The 25,412-nt window shown below is 42.0% G+C and overlaps 1 protein-coding gene across 3 annotated transcripts in view; it reads right to left on the bottom strand.

The window, feature by feature from the left end:
- Positions 1 to 24,429, bottom strand: part of LOC145353929 (extracellular sulfatase Sulf-2-like) — a 318,430-nt gene extending 294,001 nt beyond the window's left edge. For all 3 annotated transcript variants that reach the window (XM_080204931.1, XM_080204936.1, XM_080204933.1), the window contains exon 1: positions 24,241 to 24,429. The gene's annotated coding sequence lies outside the window, so the exon portion shown is untranslated. The remainder of the gene's footprint in view (positions 1 to 24,240) is intronic.
- Positions 24,430 to 25,412: the final 983 nt, after the last annotated feature.

Here is a 25,412-nt window from a genome sequence, read left to right as displayed (position 1 = left end):
CAGAAATGTCTCTTCCAATCCCAATCTGCTTCCTATTTCTACCAGGTCAGCTGACCACCACAGCATGTTGCCATTAGTTACATTCTAACATATGACGCCCACCTGAGGCCTTCGATTGAAGGGAGACTTGGGTACAAGTTTGGGGCTGAGGCAACTGAACACATCATCACCAATAGTGGAGCTCTTAACGTAGGGGACACACAAGAGGCCAAAATTAGTGAAGCGCTGATGTATTGGAAGGTTGAGAGGCTGGAGGAAAGGCAATGGCGGTGGGAGGGATTCACTGGCAATGGAGTTTTCAGATCCCCCCCCGCCCTTTCCCACCTGCTTCACTCCCACTCAATGCTGGGCTCCATGATCGACAATTGACCATCTTTGAATGAGGGGGACAGCACTCTCACCAGAAGTCTGCAAGAAACTCACCACATTAATTGCTACTTTAAGGGCCTCAATTGGCAGCGGGGTGGGAAGATTGTCTGCAACTCATCCTACCCCTAATGTAATTGGGGTGGAGGCAGGAAAATGGCAGGGTCGGCACCCCTCCAACCTGCCGCCCTATTAAAATGCCTCCCTCTTCACCAAATTCACGAGTGAGAGAAAATGTGAGATTCCATCCATTTGGTCAGAATTTGCAGGAAGGCGTAGGGAAGGAAAATTAGAGTTTGGGGCTGAGACAACTGATGGCACTGCCACCAATAGTGGAGCTATTAAAACTGGGGATACAGAAGAGGCCAGAATTCATAGTGCACCGATGTATCAGAAAGTTGTGGGGCTGGAAGAGATCACAGAGATAAGAAGGAGCCAGGAAGCAATGGAGGGATTTGAAGACGAGGATGGGTATTTTCCAATCAGATCTTTACTTGACCAGGAACAAACGTAGATATCATTTGTGTCCTGTAGCTGCAGCCGTGTACTTTAGTGAGCCATGTACTGTCTCAGCATTATCAGCAGTAATTTCAACTTCAAATTGTTATTCTGTTTCACCACAACATCTTGTTAATTTGTGTGGTGAAATTTGAACACATTTCACAAATTTTCTCACAGTTTAGAAAGGAATAGAGAAAACCATATGTTCCATAGAAATATATTGCAACAGATGATTCTAGACTCTCAGGTCAATGTTTTACTGCTCTATGATGAACACCAGGCACAAAGAGAAAAGGGCACTTTTGGAACAGTACAGTTTCTTTACAACTTGAGCCACACTTACCCTGTCAGATTTAATCAGTGGATTATACACTAAGATGCTTTTGCATGAACAGAGTTGCAGGTAATTCCAGTAACAGTGCTGCTTCCACTTCTGTTACCTGTAAATGCAGTAAGAAGTCTCACAACACCAGGTTAAAAGTCCAACAGGTTTATTTGGTAGCAAACGCCACTAGCTTTTGGGGCTTTGCCCCTTTGTCAGGTGAGTGGGGAGTTCTAATCACAAAAACATGGCATGTAAAGGCACATAGTTTACAGAATGTAAGTGTACCGGGAGGAATAATTGACTCCTGGTCTGCTCCATTAATTTATGACTCTCAGTGCGGTTAAGGCCCTTGCAACAGCCAAAATGTTGTCTGTTTGGACTCAGCACCAAGTTAAAATGGTCCTGCTAAGTTCAGGTTCCCCCACGTGTGAATCACATCTCACCTCTTTCCCCTATTGGCAAAAACTGGATCCATCAGAAATGGGAGTGGGACTGCCACTGCCACATCCAAGTCCCACTCAACAACACTTTTGAAGGTCTACAGAATCTTCCTGACTCCACTAAATTACAGCCCTAAAGATCTTTACAGGTGTAAGTCATGAGAATTCAGAATAAGCACAAAATCTGAAATGTGTATGTTCTGGGAACATCCTTCTTTTCAGATATGGACTGAACAAGACTTCGTGGTACCTTATGCAACAAAGCAGCTATCAGGAAGAGGAGGTTCTGTGAACATCCCTGTTTTATATTAAAAGAAAGCAAGGACAACACAAGCTCAGTTGCTGAACAACCTCATTTTACACCTCCACAGCAGAAGACAATAAGAAAATTCTCAGATCTTGCAATAGATTACACTCCTTCTTCACTTTAAAATGCAAATTGGGACATGTAAGGAATAAAATAATAAGGGATAAACCAATGTTAACAATATCTCAAATTTAACAGGGTCGGGTTGCACAATTGTTTTCAGTGTAATCACAACATAAGACTGATACTGCCAGAGTAATTTACATGTCAATAGCCTTTTCTCAACACCAGTATGTGATTAACAAAAATCACATGACAAGAAATAATGTAAGGACAACTGATGTATTATTGCTAGAAAAAGAGAGAGATCAAAATCTTTTCATCTCGTCAATACCAAATGCAAAGGGAATAGCAATTTATACTTCATGAGAACAGAGCAGTGATTGGCTGTTGTCTACTTTGCCAACCATTCTCTGGTTCATTCCCCAGGGCAATGCCTGACTACAGTCAATCTGACATGTTTGCATTCAAACAAGCTTGGTAGTTAATTCTCATCGATTAACTGGTACTATCTCCATGTTAACACCTCTACTGGAGTCCACTTGTCAACCAATCAGCATTCTTTTCTAGAAGTATAATTGTTCTTACGTTGACATTTGGTATTCTTGCAAATTACTCTGAAGAGTGGAAGACAAAAGCTTCAACAGCATGTGTTTTTTTTCAGCAATACCCAAGTTCTGTACAACCAGATGACAATTTATTTTCCTTTCTTGTATATTTTCTATCTATAAAGGGTTCTGTCTCTTGCTATCTTGGCACTTTTTTCAATTTCTATTAGCTTGATTCTGCTCTCTTAACATCCCTGACTGGTGTCAAACCAGAACTTAATGGATTGGAGTATAGCATTAACTGATTTGTCTTCACCAACGACCCTGACTTGCTTTGCTCTACCTGTGGATTCTGCGATACTGGCAAAATTTCAGTTTTGTTCTGACTTCCACTTTCTTCCTTACTTTTACTATGGGCTGTAGGAGGAATTTGATGAAAAAGGTTTCTCATTCCCTTTGCTAGATTTCCTCTTTGAAGCAAATGATCAACATGACACTGACAAAGTCTCTTTCCAGTCTGCATCAGATATGTGAATGTACCCAATCTCCTTACCGGAGCTCCAATCACATACTTCTTCTCATCATTTCAGTGTTATTTCACCACGACCTTTTGGCCAACATGAATGCTCTAATTTCAAGCCTGACGTATCATGAGTCATCTTCACTTTGCCTTCCTTCTCTTACTTTGCTATTGATGTTAAGCTTAAGCAAACTAAACCTTGTTCTGGAGGGTGTTTCACCATTAACTCTAAGGCAAGCATCGTGTTATAACTGTTGAATTATTCTTTGAATGAACAGGAAATTGTTTAGCTTATGTCAAAAGAGGAGCATGGAAATTGCTATTGAATATGTTACCTAGAAAATATTTCTGCAAAGATCTCTTCACAATCTGTACACTTCTTTCTGCAGCACCATTCAATTTTGCATGATATGGTGGCATTAGATTATGTCTGACTTCATTCTTACTCAACAGCTTATACCAGAATAATTTGAAATATTTAAAAGCCCATCTGATGTTAAACACTAGGGTACTCTCAATCCCAGAAGGGAAGCTTAGAACGTCTACTCTCAATTGAATTTTGAAATTTGGCATAATGGTGAGGAATGAAGTAAAGATCAGTGAAGGATGTCTCAGACATTTTTGTGGTGATTTTAAACAAAATAAATGTTTATTAAACAATAAAATACACAATAAGGAAGCTAACTAGAAATACACATTAGCCACTAAAGTAGCTATAGTGTATTTAAAATTTACCCAGTTTCAAAGTCCCTAATTTCAGAGTTAAACCTCTCCAAACAGTCCATGGGTTTTAAAACTATAAGCAAAAATCAATCAATCAATTGTTACCACACCAGGCACTGATATCTTTCAGACTTGTGATAGAACATCTGATTTCTCAGGCAGGCTTTTTCCCCCCAGGCATAGCTTGAGTGTTGACACAATTTCCTGTGATGGGCTGAATTCTCAAAAACAACTAGCTTGCATAGAATGAACTTGCCCCTGATAGATTGGTTTCCCTTTTGATCTTTCCGAACCTGAACTAACCTAAGAAGTCACTCTTAATTACCTTCATTTTCTGAGCTCACCTTTTAGGACACAATTGTGAAATTCACACTTTACCACATCCTTTGAACTTAGTACCTTTACTTAAACCTTTGACATTTTATCCTCCATTGTTACCAACTTGCCTTGCCTCACTAAACATATTTTTAGAATGTGGCTAGGCTTACCATTATGTCATAATACCAGTTTCACCAACCCAGCCAACCTGTCTCTACAGTTTCCATTTTTAAATAGTTTAAAAAAAATACAGCCACCAGAATATATTCTCAATTACTGGATTTTATCATGATTTCCTAACATTGGGGACCATTATCTCCCAGCAACAGCTCTGGAAACCCACAAATTCCAAACCAACTTCTCAAAACTTCAGTAGTTTTGGCACTTGTGGTTCTGCACATGGAGTCAACATTTATCCATTTGCTTTAGCTATTTAACTAAAGCAAAATATGCTTTCCCTTCCACTTCAAAAGAAACCAACATGTATTTTGTGCTTGACCATGGAATGAAAGAAATCTTGGTTGGATCATTTCTCTTGAGGCACAATTTTTCACCAACTCTTCAATACCTCACTATCTTTGGATGTCAAAAAAAAAACTTCTTGCTGCTGCTTCTCTGGACAATTCCAGTGTGTCTTTGAAGTTCCTCTACCAATTTCTCTAAACCTTGGCTGCATAATAACTCAAACCCAAAGGAGACAGCCAGATTAACACTCAGTTCATCTCCATGTGTGTTGATCATCAGGGCATCTCAACTTCCATTTCCACATCTATCCTTTGTGCGTTTGACAAATTCCAGACTCCTGAACCATTTTAGATCTATCACAACCTCGATCTGGTGCAAGGACAATAATTTAAATGCTTAGATCTTGCAATCTCCATGCTGAAGTTGGCAAAGTTTGGCAAATGAGGGCAAAAGATAGAGTTTGGAGCCATCTCTAACCAAAGGAAATCAGTAGATGATCTTTCTTGGCCTTCTCCAGAAGTGCCCAGTATAACAGTTTTCAGTTAATTCAATTGACTCCACAAGAAACAGTTAAGCACAATGTGTTTTGCTGCACCAATGAGCTTTGATGGCATCCTGGATATTGCAGCACTCAAGGCCTGTGTTCCAAAACTAGCCACTCCTCAAGCTAACATAGTACAGCTGGAATAGGGGAATGCTGTAATGTAGCAGGAATGTCATTGAACTAGTAATCCCAAGACACAGGTTCAAGTCTCACCATGGCAGCTGATGGATTTAAACTTGACTAATAAATCTGAAATTAAAAGATTTATTGTTAATAGTGACCGTATTGATTGTCAGAAAATCCATCTGGTTCACTAATGTCCTTTGGGGAAGGAAATAAACTATCCTTACCTGGTCTGGCCTACATATGACCCCAGATCCAGACAAATGGGGGTGACTCTGAAATACCGTCAGATGGCATAGCAAGCCATTCAACTGTATCAAAACTATTATAAAGTCTATGAGAATGAAACTAGATGGATTGCAGGGAGGCTTTGGCTAAGTGTTATTATCGCTTGACTATTAGTCCAGAAACTCAGCTATGTTCTGAGGATCTGGGTTCAAATCCTGCCACCTTAGATGGTAGAATTTGAACTCAAATAAAAAAAATCTGGAATTAAGAATCTACTGATGACCACAAAACCATTGTCAATTGTCAGGAAAAAAAACACCCATCTGATTCACTGGTGCCCTTTATGGAAGGAAATTAGCCATCCTTACCTGGTCTGGCCTACATGTGACTCCAGAGCCATAGCAATGTGGTTGACACAGTAAATGCTGGCTGGCCAGCCAGCGAAACCTATGTTCCTCAAGTGACTAAACTGAAAAAAATCCTTCCTAGCACTCTGGACTGCACTGGTTCAAGAACAGGACTCACCACCTTTTCAAGGGCAGGTAGGGATGCTGAACTATCCAGTGATGCCCAATTCCCATGAAAGAATTTAATAAAGACATTGGCATCTACTCAATGATATTTGTCCAGATATGTCTTGTCTACAAAAAAAATGTAGAGAATAACAGTGACAGAATGGTTTCATCCATCATTGATTGCAAAAGGATGGTCAATGACACTCAATTACTATGGAATGCTTTGCAATAAAGGATAAAACATTATTCATCCTGATTCATTTTTACAAAGAACTATGTTTAAAAGCTATGCTTTGCTTTGGTGTCAAGTCAAAACTTCAGAGAAGCTTTATATTCACAAAAACCTGAAGACATATCTGAAAATACAAAGATAGGGATTTGTATGTTTTTAAAACCAACTGAATTAGCATTTTAAGTGTTCTGAGGACTGTGCACAAGAGTACAAACTGACATTAATTGACCACATCTTCTTTTGAAGTGCAGAGGAGTGGACATGTTTCGGTTATCTGCTTTATCAGGTGGACTTTATCTGAATTCTCAGAGCAACAGTTTGTAAGGAGTCAAATACTTAAGACACTCAAATTGTTTTTTTTTAATGACCTGGTGAGAAATATTGATAAAGATCTTGAAACAACCAGGAGAAATGGGAAATTACTGGAGAGGGTTTTCAACATATCCCTATTATCAAGAAGTGTGTAATCAATGCAGAGTCACAATCCCAGTTGATGTTAATACTGGACCCAAGTCAGGTCCCAGAGTGAATTCTATGAATAATGACTTCAATCAGGCAATGAGATTGGCCTATTGAAGTATGAATTCCCTGGTTGGTCCATCAATTGGATCCTTAATCAGGGAGTCTTTGCCATGTATTTATCCGGGAGTGTCAGTTCTCCTGGCTTTCCAGGAGATAGACTGCTAACTGATAGCATTCCACGTCCTGCTTTAGAGTTGTAAATAAAGGGATTTTGATGAAAGGACTTCTGCCTCTGCTGACTTATTACACTATGATTGCTGGCTTGCTAGATCCCAATTTATATTGTCTCTTTTAGAAAGAGTGGAGCTAAGTTATTCAACAAATGCGTTCAGGAATCCACTAATGAACATTTAACAAAGAAAAGATTCATTAAACAAGAAAAATTAACAATTACACCAGCCAAAAAAAGGTTGGAATGGTCTCAGTATAAGCACAAGAAAATGAATCAAGTATTCATTTTCCTTCAACTCAGCACATTCAAATTTGACAAGATGAAACAGTTTACCATATCTATCTTATATTCCAATATTCAGGGTAAACATGCTGTATATGGTGAGCCAACTGGTGAACTGTGACAGGCACATCAAACTCCAAAGCAAATGTCAGTTGTGACCAAAGCAGATGATTCTATGGATTTCAACATCCCAAAACTGAGCCAGTCTTACTGAGACTGTCTTTCTCACAAAAGGTTTCCAATCTCCACATTTGCAGTTACTCCCACTTGGGCAATTTCATCAAGAATCCACTTCCAGCGTTTCAATGTCACCATCTGAAATTTCTTTCCTCCTCACTCTTAAGCTTCCTAGTGCCATTTCTGATCTTGAACTAGGCCAAGCAGAACAACATTGTCCTAGTGCTGTAGGCCATAAAGGGCAAATGGGCACCTTTGCCGTTATGGCCTACAGCAGAGTCACCAACCTTTGGCTATCTCCTCAGATCTTCAGGATTTTTCTCGTGCCCACTTTGCTTCAAATCTGTTCCCTGCAGCTACTGCTGTGCTGCATTCTCAGGTTTTTTTGTTTAAAGCCAGGATCCATTTCTGATCTCTATCCTTGCCCCTTGCCTGGAACCATCTTCTTGGTCTTGTATCTGCCCAACTTCCTGGTTTGGAAACTCTGTTCCCCCCACCCATGTCCTGATCCCTGGGATACCTTCACTCAAATGGTCTCCTGAGTCACCTAACCTGGAGTTTTGTGCTGTTTCACTTTTGTTCTGTGCACCTGAGCACGGCCAGTCCCCAGCCTGAAGACAGTGAAGTCAACACACTGTGCGCATATGCAGCCATTCTCTGGGTGGTACGTCCACAGTGAATATGAAAAGGGAAAAAGACTTGAGCTGTACGTGGGGTCATTCGTTGTCTGGCACATACACAGGAAGCCTGAGGCCTACGGGGAACTGTAGTTCCTGAATTATGCTAGTATTTCTGGGTTTCCTAACAGTGATTTGAACAAGGAATTGAATAATTGTAGCTTGCACCCAATTTGAGTAGGACAATACGATTTTGTCAATGAAACATCCTGTCACCTTGGAAAGAAGGGCATCAAGATCATTCAATTGGCAAGAAGTTGACCAGAGGTCTGATTTCTTGCAACATATTTGTGAGTAATGGGTATACTGCTAACAGTTACATTGTGATGGGTAAATAGAACTGCTAATGTGGATTCTTACTGAACCTGGTAAAGACGTTAATATTTAATTTCAGCTTTGAATGGTGCTTATTTCTTGTGATTCTTGTTGAGAATTATAGTTCTAACTGTACAGTGACCTGTAATGGGGAGGCAGTGGGGTAGTGGTATGTTACTAGGCTAGTAATCCAGAGACCCAGGGTAAAACTCTGGAGACCCGGGTTTGAATTCTACAGCCGATAGTGAAATTTGAATTCAATAAAAATCTGATGACAACCGTGAAACCATTATCAATTTGTTGTAAAATTCCATTTGGTTCACTAACGTCTTTTAGGGAAGGAAATCTGTTGTTCTTATCCGATCTGGCCCTCATGACCCCAAACCCACAGCAATGTAGTTGACTCTTAAATGCTGTCAGGGATGGACAATAAAAGCTGGCCCAGCCAGCGATGCCCATGTCCCATGAATAATAAAGAGGATGGGTAAGAGTTTACTTCTTACACAAAACTACTTAGTCCTTGATCTCATTGTGTCTTAGTTTGGGCCAAGACCTATAAAGAACAGAATTCCAGAAATTAGTGATGCACTCGGTTGAACACTGCCTTGTTATCAAAGGGCAAGTACTCATGAGTGCTGATAAAACTAAAATTGATAGGGAAATCAGGTGAAAACGCTTTCTACTGGCTATGACTCCAGCCAACAAGAAAGATGGTTGTGGCTGTCGGAGGCCAATTAACTCAACCCAGGACATTGCTGCGGGAGTTTCTCCAGATAGTTTCCTCGGCCCAACTATCTTCAGCTGTTTCGTGATCGACATTTATAAAAGGTCCTACATGTCGTGGCCGACTTTAGTGTCTTCATTGAATATGTGAGATCAAGTGTGAGAGTGAGTGTAAGATGCTGCGTGTGTTTATATAGATACATCCACACATACATTTATATGAAATAGGTTTACATCTTGCCCCAGTCAGAAGCCCCCAGGCTCGTTAGCTAATTTCTATTAAGTAACATGCAGCCGGCACAATAAACACTGGTTGCACAATTCTAAAGCTCTGCCACCTTTGAGAAAACAAACCTCTGGTTCCCAGGACACCCGTAGTCAGACAATTGCCAAAGGTTAACAAGGTCATAAACAGAATCTCAATAAAGGTCACTGCAGCTTTAACCCTGCTCTTTCAAACACAGGATCAGATACACCCATCATCCCTCTCACTAGGGGTGACAAGGGATTTCAATGCCACAAGTGTGTCAGTTTATTATGCGCCGATTGCCAATATCAGCACACCCTGCTGGAATACTAACCGACGTGACTGGCTCAGGTTCAGAATCCTATTCCACAAAAGTAGCTTAGGGCGAAGTGCCAGTGAATGAACACAGGCTGGGGCAGCCAGAAGGAATCCCGAAAAAGGCTTCTTGTCTGTCTAGCTCCTTCTGTGTGTTTTTTTTTTGAAAACCAAGGAGACATTCATAGCACTGCTGAGGTTGTAGACAGCATTTAACACAATCCCTTACTTCATTTCGTCATGAATATTCATTCACGCGACGCATTTGCTGCTTACAGTAGAGGCTTGTTGAAAAGGGGCTGCCTCGCAGAAGTGAATGCTCATGGTTTATTTAGCCTGGTTAATAACTGGAATACTGATTGGCAGTGCTGCAAGTTTCAAATTGGACATTAATAATGCATCACACGTAGTGAAAAAGTGAATCATTAATGAAGGCGAGAAATGGACACAGTGGCTTTGTAGTCAATTTATAAATATCTCATGATTTAAAACCTAAAATTTCTGATGAGGGAATCGCAGTATCCATATTCAAAAATGATTGAAGGGTATTTTGTAACTTTTAAAACATTCAGAAATATCAAGGGAATTCAAGTCTTTATGACTTGAATCAGTTTCTATTTATTGCCAGGTTTAAGATGCATTTCTGCAGTTTCAGTCCCAGTTCTATTTCCTTGTATACTGGGGTTGCGCCGAGTTTTCCAATCTTCGATGACAGAATCTGAAGGGATTGCGTTTACTTTGAACAGATGTGCTATAGAGAAAATAACCAGAGCAGAGGTTTCCTCGTGTGATCATAAATCTTTAAGTGACACTGCCCGAAGCAAGCCCGTTTACTGTAGGTCCTGTACATACTAGGCCTGGTTATTTATCAATAAAAAAGGGAAAAACATTAGGAGAGACAAACACTTCAAATTTCAAAAGGCCCGATTTTTAATCCGGGGTCAGGGATACAACGTCTGAAATCGCTTCCAGGTCCTGACCTCATGTCGCATCTGTGTCAGTGATGGAACATGATTTAAAACATTTAAAGGGTGCAACTGGCACAGAGGTGGGTTCAGCATCCAATCAACATCTTTGGAAGTAACCTTGGAGGCGGGACCCAGTAAACAAGGGCAAAAACCAAAAAAAAGTGATTGGCTGCCATGACTGAGGTTGTCATTTGCAGAGAAAGTGGCACAGGAGAGTGCTCAGAGAGCTGGCATTGGCAGGCACCTACAGGCAGCACCAAAGGTTCTCTCAAACCTTTGAGGTGTTATCCAAAGGCAGTTACTGGGAGGAGAGATATTGTGTGGCAGAAGAAATTTGCCCAGAGACACCAAGTGGGCCTAGATAGGGGTGGCAATGGAAATTAGCAGTTGGGGGCAGATCACGAGGATGTGGATCCAGTGTGGAAAAAGATTCAATGACCTGATGAGGTCTGCGAAAGCAAGTTATACCCTGGTGACAGGCCTCTATTGCTATGCAGCAGTATGCACTTGAGCTAAGCAGATCGACAGGGTCATTGCCCAAACTGAATCACAGATGTCAGTGAGGCACAATTGAGAAGGTGGCATTATGCGCCACACAGATCATGTCAATGTCATGCTAGCCTCGGCTAGGGATTGCGACCTACTCATACATCTTTGCCCCTTCATCCTGCAGGAAAAGATGCCACACAACCCCTGCAAAATGTCTCAAATGGAGAGGTGGCGTGGCACACCTACACAATCTGACACCCATCGAGGCAGCGGCAGCACTGGACAATGAAGGGGTGCTGGCATGTCAGGTCACAGGCAATAGAGGCCATGCGGTGCGGAACCATTTGATAGTTCTATCTTCAGACGAAGAACCTGGAGTAAATTCCTGCCTAATGCATGTGGCTCTTTGATTGCTGAGATCAAAGGCATCGATTGTGCTGATGCACCGGCCGAGTTGCCTGGTTCTCATCACCACCATCATCTTGTGTGTTTCCTATGGGGGAGGGGGGAGGAGAGTGTTCCTGAACAGTTAATGCAGCTTCCTCATTGAGGGGAGACTGCAGAGTCTGCCCCATCGCATTGCAGCGCCACACTATCCAACGGCAAAGAAACACCTCATTTAGGCCTGAATCAAGATTAGAACAGGGGACACAGGACAAGCAGGCTGGAGCTGAGATTCTCCCTCACGTTCTCCACAAAAATTCTGGAGATGGTCAACACCGTAAAATGCCTTTGAATAAGGCAGGTGAACACTGTAAGAAACATTGGAATAAGCCAAATACCCAAGCAGAAATTGCAAACCAAAAATAAGAGAGGAAATGACTGCTATTAAGCTGGAGGAAGCAACTGTTATAAAACACCACAGGGTCAGCAGGGAGCATGACAAGGAAAGGTGAGGCAGAGTTAGCCGTGGACAGACACAGCCATGCTTTGCTGGGTGAAGTGGCTGGGCCTCAGGTGTTACACAAAGAGGGTTTTCCTGGAATCTCCAGAGGCAGCTGAGCTCCTGAATGTTGAGATCCTGGACGTATTGCGAACACATGGGCAGACATGCTCTGTCTTGGCTCAGGGAATTACGCAAGATCCTCCGTCGAGAGGAGAGAGTGGTCACACTCTTGGAGAGTCATATGCAGCAGCACTTCAAGTGGATGCAGAGACAGTATGCTGACAGCGACAGAAAGTGAAACTCTTTGTAGCAGTAATTGCTGTGTCGCTGATGGAGCAGTCTGTTTGGAGTGAATGCCAGCTGTGCCCAGCCAACAGCCTCATCCAGTATCCAGGGGCACTATGGAAAGGATGAGGAAGTCGAAGCAACTGATAGGGCTACTCCTGAGGAGACATCAGCATCATCCTTCACCTCCCCAGCTCCTCACTCAGTACCTACTGATGCTGCAAGGCCCTGTGACAGAGGCTGTCCCTGAAATGAGAGCACCCATTGAACAATCCCCTCACACGCCTCAAAACAAGAACGGGAGACCACAGGTATCCCAGTCAGGTACTGATAATGGGGCAGGCTGCCTCCACTTCCTCCTCAGCCCCAGAGGCAGCACACGGTGAATCTGGAGGATGCCACGTCAGTTGCATCATTGAGTCTGAGGTAGCTCTTCTCCCCTCCCACAGGCCTCTGCTGTTTTTCTCCAATCCCCTCTGGGCCAGGGGGATGAAGTCGCAGAAGCTCATGTTTACTAATCTGTCCAACGTCACAGCAAATGCTCCCATCTCAACTCCCTCAGCTGGCACTGGTCTGATCACCAGGACTTCCTTCACCGACCTCCGCTGTAACAGCAGTGAGCTCACACCCCTCTCAGGAGTCCTAACTCTTACTGTCCACAAATACTAATCTCTCAGCTGCAGCAATGGCTGCACCACTAGTTGAGCAGCTGAGCATTATTCATTGCTTCTTAAAGATGTTGAAAAGTCCAGAAGGCTCACACTGTGCCCATGACTCTGATGTGACCCCAGACACGGTGTGCTCCCCATCCTCCCAGCTGAAAATTTAAAACTGATTCTCCAAAGCTGTTTAATGACCTCAAAGAGTTCAACAATCAATTAATTAGTCATGAGGGTTCTAGGGTCTCCTCCTGCCCCCAACCTCAAAATAATGTATTCTGAAGGCAACGAGATCTAGTAACCCCTTCTGGGACCTGCTGTGAGGGATAGGGGTTTGGGCATTGTGGGGCTGGAAATTCCCAGCCTCGATGTGAGCCGCTCCAGTGTTTGCCTCTGCAAGTCATTGAAAATCTAACCACAGCTTTGGAAAATTGAATCCAGGATTGGGTGTGAGCAGGAAGAACAATTCAAAAGAAAAATACCCATCCCACCAGCAGTTAGCTTGATGCAGAAGACATGGAAACAGCAGGATTTCCACTTTCCCCCAGCGACCCCAATAACTAGGGACATGGACACTCACGTTGAAGAAAGCTGGGAGATTCTCCCAACAAAATTCTAAGTGTCGAATTTGTGTAAAAACCACACTTTTTTTTCCCCCAAGCAGGAGCTAAGAAAAAGAATCTCCCTATACTCTCTGCAATGCCTGGTCTGATCACCAGGACTTGATGAATCATGTTAAAGATCATGATTAACACGATTTTTAGATGTGAATCATGTTAAAGATCAATGGGCAGGGCCTGTCATTGTTGGAGAGGCAGGCAGCACAGCACCGAACAGGCCACTGTACATGCATCGATCTGTCAGCGCCTAGATCGGCGCATGCACAGTGACCCATCTGTGGCCTCTCGATCACGATGTGGAGATGCTGGTGTTGGACTGGGGTAGGCACAGTAAGAAGCCTCCCAACACCAGTTTAAAATCCAGTAGGTTTATTTGGCAGCACTAGCTATCGGCGCCTCAAACTCCTTCAGGTGATCCCCACGACGCTGGCCGTGTAACCCATCTCTCCCCACAGCTCCTGGGTCAGCAAAACCACTACCCCCCCCAACATCTCAGTCTCCCATTGTGCAAACATGAGTTTTGATGATCACTTTATTGATAATGGAGTGTAGAGTGATGGCCTGTTAATTGGTTGGATTTTACTGCTGTTTGTGAACAGTACATACTTGGGTTATCTTGCACATTGCCAGATAGATACCAGTATTGCAGATGTACTGGAACAGCCCGATTAGGGGTGCAGCTAATTCTGAAGCACAAGTCATCAGTACTATCATGAGAATATTGTCAGGGCCCATAGACTGTGGAATATCCAGTGAATTCAGCCATTTCTTGATATCATGTGGAAGGAATCAAATTGGTTGAAGACAGGTATTTGTGATGGCAGGGACCTCATGGAGGGGGCCACAATGGATCATCCATCCACTAAAAGCACACCAGGCTTGAGGGTTTGCAGAAAAAAAAAACAGAAAACCTGCCAAGGTGTCTGGAACATTCTGAAAGGCAAGTGTAAGTTATCTTCAGGTCATTAAATGTCACCATTAGGTGCTGTGTAATGGATGGCAGCTCACCACCACCTTCTCAAGGGCAATAAATAATGGTTATGCCAGCATTCCACATCCCAGGAACAAATAAGAAAAATGAAGTTGATGTATTTTTAATGCAGTGATCCATAGGGATCGGTCTTTGAAAGATATCTTGACAACTTTACACACTTGTTCACATGGACTATAGTACTTTTCCAATGGAGAAAGCAGCATAATGCTATGAAAAATGTTATGAAATGTGCTGTCATCTTTTCTATTGTACTTTAAGTAGCTCTGGCTGATTAAAAATAACAGGTATTGACAAGTGAGAAAAATCGAACAATCTGCTCTGTTGCATTGATTGACAAGCGCTTTATTTTGGAATTGAAATGAATGCATTCTGCTCTTTCCTTCCTAGAGGACAGGCTATTGTTAAGACAACTGTGGCCATAATCAGTGCTTGGCTGAGTTTAAAGCATTAATGTATTTTAGCACAGTAGGTGTACCATTCACCTGAGAGTTAATGACAGTTTCAAGAAGACACTTGATGTTGTTTCTGAATTGTTGACAGATTACAGGGATTACAAGTATTACAATATAAATAAAAGCAAATTACTACAGATGCTGGAATTTGAAGCCAAAAGGGAGAACGCTGGAAAAAATCTCAGCAGTCTGGCAACACCTGTAAGGAAAGAAAAGATCTGACATGGAGTCCAGATGACCCTTTGTCAAAGCATTGCAAGGTTTTTACACATGGTAGAAGCACTTATTCTCCATATAGTTATATTATAGAGGCTTTTATTGGAGTGATTTTCCATTGCATGGAATCTGACTATATATTGCATATTGGGTAAGTAGCTATGGAGGATACATGGGGAGGGGGAAGAGGGTGTGTGGGCTGATAGAGAAACAACATCACAGCAGCAGAGAGGCAGAGAGGCAGAGAGGCAGAGAGGCAGAGAGGCAGAGAGGCAGAGAGGCAGAGAGGCAGAGAGGCAGAGAGGCAGAGAGGCAGAGAGGCAGAGAGGCAGAGAGGCAGAGAGGCAGAGAGGCAGAGAGGCAGAGAGGCAGAGAGGCAGAGAGGCAGAGAGGCAGAGAGGCAGAGAGGCAGAGAGGCAGAGAGGCAGAGAGGCAGAGAGGCAGAGAGGCAGAGAGGCAGAGAGGCAGAGAGGCAGAGAGGCAGAGAGGCAGAGTCTGTGTCATTCAACCAGTGCCTCACTGCCAACCTAAATGACTCTGGGTTACGCAGAGAGTGTTCAGATAACATGGTCTGATCTCAGGGTCTTCATGAGCAGCACCTGCAAACAGATGCTTAGTCACTTGACCAGGAAACACCAAGACTGCTTTGATGAGAATGACCAGGAGCTGATAAACGAGAAGCTCAAGGCTCTTTTGAACCTGAAGCAGCAACTCAATTCAAAAGCAAGATGGCTGGAGGTCCACCAACAAGTCCACACACTAAGAAACAGATGCTGGCTGGAGAAAGCACAGCTAATCCAACAGTTAGCCAACAACCCTGACATAAGGTTTCTTCAGCACAGTGAAGGCCACTTGTAACCCAAGCAACCAAGGCCAAATCCCACTGCTAGCCAAGAATGGAGAGGTGCTCATCAAGAACAGAGGCAGATAGTGCCTGCTGGAAGGAGCAATTTGAAGACCTCACAGAGACACTGCCTTCAACGAGAGTGTTCTTGACTCCATCCTGCTTCTTGCCACCATCCCAGCACAACCGACACAAGACAAGGTAATCTGACAATGTAAGAGCAACAGGACATCAGGAATAGATGGATTCCCTGCTGACAACACTAATACACGATGGAGAAGCACTATTGGTGCAAATATATGACCTAACTTCCCTTATCAAGAGGAAGGAGATCCCAAATATTCCATAATCATGACCACCTTCAAAAAAAAGGGTTGAAGTCTGACTGCAGTAACTACAGAGGAATTTCCCTGCTGTCGGCCACAGGAAGGTCTTTGCAAGAGCCCTCCTTAAGCACCTTCTCCCTGTGGCTGAAGAGCTCCTCCCAGAAATCACAATGTGGACTCTGCTCACTAAGGGGAACAATAGACGTGACATTCACCATGCGGCAACTACAAGAGAAATGCAGGGAACAGCATGGCTGCCTTTGACCTCAAAGACCTTTGACCTCAAAGACCTTTGACACTGTCAACCATGAGAGATCATGGAGCACCCCCTAAGGTTTATCACCTTCCTCCACCTGCTCCATGATGACAGGCAAGCTGTGATCCTGACTAATGGATCCACCACAGATCCAATTCACATTCGGACTTGGGTCAAGCAAGGTTGTGTCATCACACTTGCATTTTTCTTGGTCTTCCTTCTGCAATGCTTCATCTCCCTTTCAGCAAGCTCGCTGTTGGAGTGGCATTAAACAACAGTACAGGAATCTGCACCACCTGCTGATCCAGTTCCAGGTCTGCCCATTGTCTGTCAGTGAACTACAGTATGCTTGCATCTGTCCAAATTCAGAGGCCAAGATCCAAGCCATCATCAACACATTCACCGGGGTGTACGAGAGCATGGGTCTTACACCAAGTGTCTGTAAAACAAGCAACCTCCACCAACGTGCCCTCACCATATGTCACTACACCCCCACCGGTTATCAAAATCCATGACGAGGTCTTGGACAATCTGCACTATTTTCCAAACTGTCCATTCTGTCAACAAGGATAGATATTGATGACAAGGTTCAACACTGCCTTCAGTGTGCCAGCACAGCCTTTGGTCTCCTGAGGGAGGGAGTGTTTGAAGACCAGGCCCTAGGACCTGACTCCAAGCTCACGGTCTACAGAGCAGCAGTGAATACCCACCCTCCTATATGGCTCAAAGACATGGATTAATGGACAACAGGGACCTCAAACCCTGCAGACGTACTACCTGTGCTGCCTCAGCAAGATTCTGCAAATCCATTGGCAGGATAAGCACAGCAATATTCATGTTCTTACTCAGGCCAACATTGAAGCACTGACCATGTTAGGGTGGCACAGTGGTTGGCACTGCTGCAGCAGTGCCAGGGACTCAGGTTTGACTCCCAGTTTAGGTCACTGTCTGAGCAGAGTCTGCATGTTCTCCCTGTGTCTTAGTGGGCTTCCTTTGGGTGATTCAGTTTCCTCCCACAGTCCAAAAGATGTGCTGGTAAGATGCATTGGCCATGCCAAATTCTCCCTCAGTGTACCCAAACAGGCACCAGAGTCTGGCGACTAGAGGATTTTCATAGTAAAATCCACCAATAGTCTCGTATCTCAAATTCATGCATTACATTCATCTATAATCAATCCTCTTAGCTGGGAGCTAATAGTCACAAAATGATGTAAAGTTACTGGACTATTTAATAAGAACCTCCCATCTGAAAACTGAAACAAGAGAATGAAGAAATGCGCTGTACCAGAAAACGATTTGCATCTATGTAGCACCATGACTCCAGGATGTCCCAAAGCACTGTAAAGCTAATGAGATAGCTTTTCAAAACTGCTGTAAAGGAGGAATTCCAATTTGTGCACAGCAAGGTCCCACAAGTAGCAATATGATAACATCCAGATAATCTGTTCTTCGTGATGTTGATCGAAGAATTATTTTAAAACATCAGAATAGTACAGAGAACTCTTCCAGCCTTATGTGAAAGAACACCATGGGAGTTAGTAATGTCAACCTGAGACAACGATTACCATCACTTCAAATCTTCATTAAAAAAAAGAAAAACCAAAGCAGCGATGTGCCACGTAAACAGGAGAATATCAGCGGGTGATTGGTTGAGCTGAGGTTATTTAAGGTTAGCATCATGAAGTGGAGTAAAGAGGAAACCCATGTTTGTGAAAGCTTACATGACAATCATGCTGATAGCAAGACTTCCTGTTTTCAGTGACATTTGCTACTCACATATTAGACCTGATCTTATCAGGTTTTGACTACACAAACACCCAGTTTATTTCTTTTGAAATCTTCACAAGGTTCAAATGCTGTAAGTAAACTTGAAGAAAAATATCTGATTTCACACTGATATACAATAAAGTATTGTCTGCATTGCTGGTCATATTTAACAAATATTAAAACCATGGAAAGATACAGTCACAGGCATGATATTTAGACTGGACACATGAAAACTTCAATAGCTTTTTTTCTTAAAAACCATATTTGCCTGTAACTGCCGCAGGGATTTTCCACATATCCTTTTGTAACTTTGGCAGAAGATCTATAGGATCCCTTGAGAAATTCCAAAGCGTTTGTTTAAATTGAGAACTGTTGATCTTCCACTGAAGTCATGCTGGAAATTTGAGGGAAGTTGTTTATTTTTGGGATTGTACTTAAGGTAAAGGGTGTCATGTGACCTGCTGTTAAGTCTGTCTGACAGCAACCCCAGGTGGTTTGATTATTAGCGATTAAAGAGGACCCAAGATTGAAACTTCTTGCCAGTAAAACAAAGTGTTATGCTTGGAAACAATGGCAGCAACCCACGTGTTAATAGCAGATAGACTGTGGGTGCAATCTTAGCTGCCGTTCACGCCATGCTCCCACTAGAGCAGAGTATTTTATGGCCAGCCAAATCTTTGTACACTGCAGCAGGATGGGAAAATCCCATCGGCATGAACGTTGGTAAAGTTGCAAAGTAAGGCCTGGGAATCCCCAGAGTCCCAGAAAGGTGTTGAGAATGTTGGCTTGTAAACAGTTGTGTTTTAAATTGTCTATTTACTGCCAAAATAATAGAAAGTTGGGGTCTCAAGGATAGCATTTCTAATTGGATACAAGGCCCACATGATTCATGTTGCCATGGGAATGGGCTTTGAAAAAAGAAATATTTAAAGATATCCCTTAAAATTCAGATTCACAGGGAGATTAGCCTTCCAGAAGCTAGGAGAGAGAGAGCGCAGCTAGAAGTCAAAAATCTCTATGGTTTACTGCATAATAAAGCAAGTCTGAGCTCATACGTGGATTGAAAAAATTAAATTCATGAGGGTTTGAAACAAAGCTAGAAGATTGACTAAACTTGTGCATGAGGGAAAATTGCCAGGAAAAACCCTCACTGTGAAAAACAGTTCTGGGTTAGAAGTTACCAGGTTAAACAAGGAAAGTAATGGAAGCGAGCCCTTGGAAGCCAAGGATCACTTTGGACTGGGTCCTGAAAAATTGAATGACTACCTAAGGGACAGCACCTGTGAAGTGGGCTTTTGATTATGTTAAAAGTAAAAAAGGAAACTTCTGTTCTGTAGTTTAAAGTATAAATTACCTCAAAAAAAATAAAGTTTAACTGAAAGTGTTTTAGCCTGTTTGTTACAGTAAAAAAGTCTTGTCATCTTTCCAGTTATTAACTGGAAGTTTGAATACCATTTTCAAAGTAATCAGCCTGTGCTGTTATCATAAACAGAAAAAGGAAGTCCCATTTTGTGTGAAGAATAAAAACCACAAGAATTAACTAAATTCTGGGTACAGATTTCCTCTTCAAGCTGAACACTTCTGGAATTAGTAGTAATCTTAACCATATTATCGGGGTTCCGTTTACATATGCCTATATCAACCTTAAATAGTGGCTCTCCTAAGCTTCTTTTCTCCAAGATAAAGATTAACAAGTTCATAGTTCACGGCTGGAATTCTCCGATCTGGTTCGCCCCACTGCTACCGAGGACTGAAAATTTGGCGCTCGGCCAAAACTCCATTCACTGCACAATCCCAGCCACAGGTGGAGTCAAAGAATCCCAGACCCGATGTCTTAAACCAGCTTGATTATTATTTTCTGAACGGCTTCAGTTGATTGGATACCTTTATTTTATGCTTCAGGGACTAGAATTACATGTACCACCTATTGCCTCCTGGAACTTGTGCTTTATAATTTTAGCTATACACCTTGAGATCAAGTCAGTTATGTTGCTGTTACATAATAGACTTTTAGTTTCAGTGTTTCTATCCATTATGCTCCAAATATCTATTTGGTGTTTCCTAACTGCATTACTTTGTAAGTGTCAACATTAAATATGAAGTTCGCCTTTCCAACCTATTCAAATATTCTTCTTACCTTCTCATTATTTCTCCAACCAAACAACTCTAATACCATCTATGAATCAGAGACAAGTTTGTTTCTGTCCAAAGTTTCAAATCATTTATTTACACTGTAAACAGTTATGGCCCCAATACAGATCCTTGTGGCACTCTGCCAGTGACCCCCACTTACCATTCAACTCAGTTCCATTCATAACCACCTTTTACTTGTGCTAGCTTGGCCAATTTTCAATTCGGCTCAGAAACCTGGCTCCTATTTCTTGCGGACTGAATGTTTCTGTGACGGAGTGTCAAAAGCCTCACTAAAATCTAATTATATCACATCCACTGAATTCTTGTTGTTGACAAGACCCTTTTCTTCCTCAAAGAACTGCAGTAATTTGCTAAGCAGAAACTATTGCCAATACATTCATTCACACTTTCCCTTAGCATATTACATCTATTCAGGTGTTTCAATATCCCATCTCTCAGAATACCCTCTAAATATTTCAATTCTAAGATATGAAATGCTCAGTGGTTTCCCAGCCTATCCTAATGCCAGTTGGAGCTGAAATTCATTGCTTACCGTTGCCAAGGTACATTTTACAATCTTTTCCTAGAGATGAGAATCATAGAATTCCTACAGTGCAGAAAGAGGCCATTCAGCCATTAGATTTGTTTTGGGTTGGAGAAGTAATCAAACCTGCACCAGGCCCTTTCTCCATAACCTCACGTATTTCCCCGGCTAGTCTCGCTGACACTAAGGCCAACTCATCTAACCCTTCAGACTGAGAGAGAACCTAGCATGGCCAATGCACCTGACCAACACACCTTTCAGACTGTGGGAGGAAACTGGAGCACCTGGAGTAAACCCACACAGGTATGGGGTGATCATGCAGATTCCACACAGACAGTGAACCAAGCCAGGAATCAAATCTGGATTGCAGCACTGTTGAGGTAGCAGTGCTCACCACTGTACTGCCATGCCACTATGATTGCTATGACATAATGTGGATATGCTGGTGTTGGACGGGGGTAAACATAGTAAAAAGTCTGATAACACCAGGTTTAAGTCCAACCGTGCTACAGCATAAACAGGGAATCATACTGCTATGTGAAGGCAGCATAAAAGTAGAGCAGAAGAGACCCCAAAAAGGTCAGTTTGAATTTACGTTTGTTGCAGTCATGTGAAGCAGATAACCACATTGAGTATTTACGGTATTGTTTGAAAAAAAGGGAAGAGATTCATATTTGGTTTGGTGTCTCCTTTTAGCAGAGTTTTGAGGGTTAAAATCCAGACCGCTGTGAAGTCAACTGCATCCACATCAAGAAATTTACTCTAAGGTCTTAACCATGGATGTGGCCAATAGCCATCATGATTGGTCAACAGGAAGGATAACTGATAACTTCAAGGATAACTGTACTGTTAGGACAACAGGGTAATGTAACAAATGGCTCCCTCTAGTGGTCAAGTCAAGTTCCAGAAAATTCACACCAGAGATTTTTTGCCTGCCTGTACAAGTAATGAAATAGAAGAAAAAAAATCAAAATGCAGAATCGGTATCACACTGTACTTTCCCTTCTTTTACCACAATGATCAAAGTCCATTTCATTCAGAGATACGCATTTGGGGATATAGTGGTCAATCCCCAATGTGTGCAGAATTCTAATTTTGGCTTTGTGCAAATCATGCACTATTCAAATTGCCTTATTAATATTTAAATCGATTCTGTGTGCAACCTGACTACTGCTGGAGCCATTGATGTAACATGCACAGAGGATCGAACGGCTCCCCCAGCAGGTAAGGGTCCATCTTCCAACAGAAGACGTGGATTAAATATTTTGAATGATCCAATCTAGAGGAGGATCAGACCCTATCCATCTCAATTTGCCTCAAAATTGTGTTGTATTTTCAAACAAATCACAATTCTTTATATCCACAACGACTTCACAATACATTGTGCAGATTAGATCCAGGTGAACTTCCACACAATAAGTCTTTGTATACATGCTGGGGAAAACTAGTCTCATTTCATTATTCGAGTAGGTCCTGCATGCATCCCAATCGATGCAGGCACTATGTGGGTGCAAATGGTGTATGCGTCCATGGGCAAATATATTGGCAAGAATAAAATGCATTTCTCAAATATAGCTAAGTTGTATGTGGAAGTCTTGGTGCATTAATGAAAAAAAAGGACTGCCCAGTGTTTCTGGCACTGTATTCAGATTGGATTCATTCCATAGATCAATGGCAGCTTAGTTATTAAACAAAACCAGACCAAATCCCTGCACAATCACAGGCATTCTGAGAGATGTGATCTGTACCTTGGGACACAGGCATTCAAGGCAGAAGTCAGACTTTGTACTTCAAGAGAGTGTGAAAAAAAAACTGGAATGCAAGATTTCAAGAGTTTTTTTTGCTTTGCAACCAACTTCAAATCAATGATACTTACAATTTCTTTCAAAACGCTCAAATATCTTGCTCAAAACTGCTAAAAAAAAGGCACCAAACCAAACACGAGATTTTTCCTTTGCATTTTTTTGTCGTAAAAATGCTATAAATACTCTCAATGTGGTTACTTTATGTTTCTTCATACATTCACAATTGTTTGATTGTCCAATGCACCTCATAAGACCTGCTGATAATGTGACAGGCAATTATAAAGATAAAGTAATTGTTGTCCCTTACTACATCAATGTATTTTGGTCATGCCAAGTCCTCACTGAACCCTCCTTCCTCTTACACAAATAATAAAGACAGATTTTATATTGCTAGCCCGAGATGAATTGTATAGTCTAAAAAAAACAAAAGATTGTGCTGAGAAGCAGAAACAGGATTGCAGTATCAGCAAATATTAGAAGTTCCTTCAAAAATACAAACATTTCACCTTTGCTAAAGGACTCCCATTTGGAAAGCTTGCTTAAAAACTGAATTTCAAGATTAAAAAACAGTTACTACTGACAAATATCTGCTTTTAAACAAGTTTTTGAGCCACAATTTAGAGGAAACAATACTCTTTAGGTTCACACACACTGAAGCAAATTAATTGAATACAGCAGCAGAATACAAGTGTAAGTTGGGCTTATATAGATTTATGCAGTCTGAATATATATTTGCATACAACAGACTGAAAAAAAAATGACAGGCTGAGAGAGATTTGGGAAGGTTAACATTGTTCCTCAATGTCACAGAGCTGATCGATTGTATGTCTCATTAATTTGACTTTTATAAGAAATTAAGTTTAAAAAGCTCACAAGATGAATTTATTAAAAAAAGCAAGTTCTCTCACTATCCAGAACTATATCTTGAACTGTTCTGTCACCACAACCAAATAACTACCTAGAATTTCAGTCCATAATTAACAATTCACTGCCAAGGGAGCTAAATATACCATTTGTGTAGAGTCACAATATACAGGAACAGTAAATTATAAGCTTTACCAACTCAATTCATTCATTTTGGTTACTGTTATATCAGGCTGGGGTTCCATACGTCATGAGGTAAAGTAATAGCAGTGAAAACACTAAAGAAAGAGAAAAGAACCACTGAGCATTGGTTCCGTATAGGGCTGACTTAAAACTTGCATTACAAAACGATTATTTTCATAAATTGACACTACCTTACTTTCAGCATGGTATAAGCTTACTGTAAGTGCAACCAGCCTGGTACACAGCACTGATACAGAGCACAGGCTCACAAAGTAAAGCATGAAACTGCAGTAGTTCACACTACCTTTATCAGTCAGTCTTCTCTCATTTCTGGGACACGGGGTTTCTCAGACAGGACCTTCTTAACAATGCCAGCAAGCTCTGAGACCACACAGCTCCGAAAAGGGGCTCTCAATGGCTTCGCCTCTCAACCTCATTCAACTGCAATGACTGAATTAGGCCAGCTCTAACCATCTGTTGAAACACGCCAGGATTAGTCACTGTACTCTGTTTGCACCCAGTTGTAAGCTGCAGGCTGGGTGTTTCCTTGAAGCAGAGGCGGGGCATAGATTGCCATCTAAAACACTCTAGAATTCTATGATTGGTACCTTGCACAGCTAATCGGTGCATGAGCTGTGTAAGGTGGGGAAAGTTATTCGGTGGATCGGCTGTGTTTAAGCAGCACCGAAGCTGCCGGTGTTTTAAGGAGCTTGCTGATTCTTGGCTGAATACATTTCTGCATTCACAATACATCTGTAGCAGACATTTCCGTGGGATCAGCTGCTTTTTATGGACACAGAGGGGAAAAAAAAGGTCTACTTTATTCACCAGGAAACAGCTGGCTTAATTGGTTCCAGCAGCAATCTATTGAATTCGCCCCTAATTTAGGAAATAAGGCATTTATTTCTGAAAATCATGGCCTTGAAAGGGGAAAAAAAGAATCGTTAAATGTACAGGTGAATAATATGCTTCGCGTTTTGCTTTATAAATCCCGAGCAGCAAAGCAGAGCATTAATCTGTTAATGAATCATGCATCAATTATATTACTTTTTAAATGACTTCAGGAAGAATGTGGTTCACACAAATAAACTTCCAGTTAGGACACACGGCAGGTAGTTTGTTTGAATACAGATAATTAGATTTTTGCTGCACAAAGGATCTTTTCAATCAATTTCACAGGGACTTTAAGGCAGGTGTGTTTCCTTTATAAAAGCAAAAGACAGAAACATTGGAGTGAACTTGATCCTCAGTTTTAACACAAAGTGAGCTACTGAATATTGACTGCCTGCTTTGCGACAAAACATTGGACAGGGCTTCAAACGGGCAGTGAAATCACTGTTGCCAGTTTGTCACTATTGATGAAGAGCAATTGTGCCCACAATAACTCCTGCAGGACTGCAACAGCTTTTATGGGTGGCACAATGGTTAGCACTGCTGCCTCACACCACCAGGGACCTGGGTTTGATTCCCGACTTT

This window comes from Carcharhinus amblyrhynchos, chromosome 16 (genome assembly GCF_965287045.1).
Source record: "Carcharhinus amblyrhynchos chromosome 16, sCarAmb.v2.hapA, whole genome shotgun sequence".
Classification (NCBI taxonomy): Eukaryota; Metazoa; Chordata; class Chondrichthyes; order Carcharhiniformes; family Carcharhinidae; genus Carcharhinus; species Carcharhinus amblyrhynchos.
The sequence above is the reverse complement of the archived record's forward strand: the minus strand, read 5'-3'. Positions and strand labels throughout refer to the sequence as shown.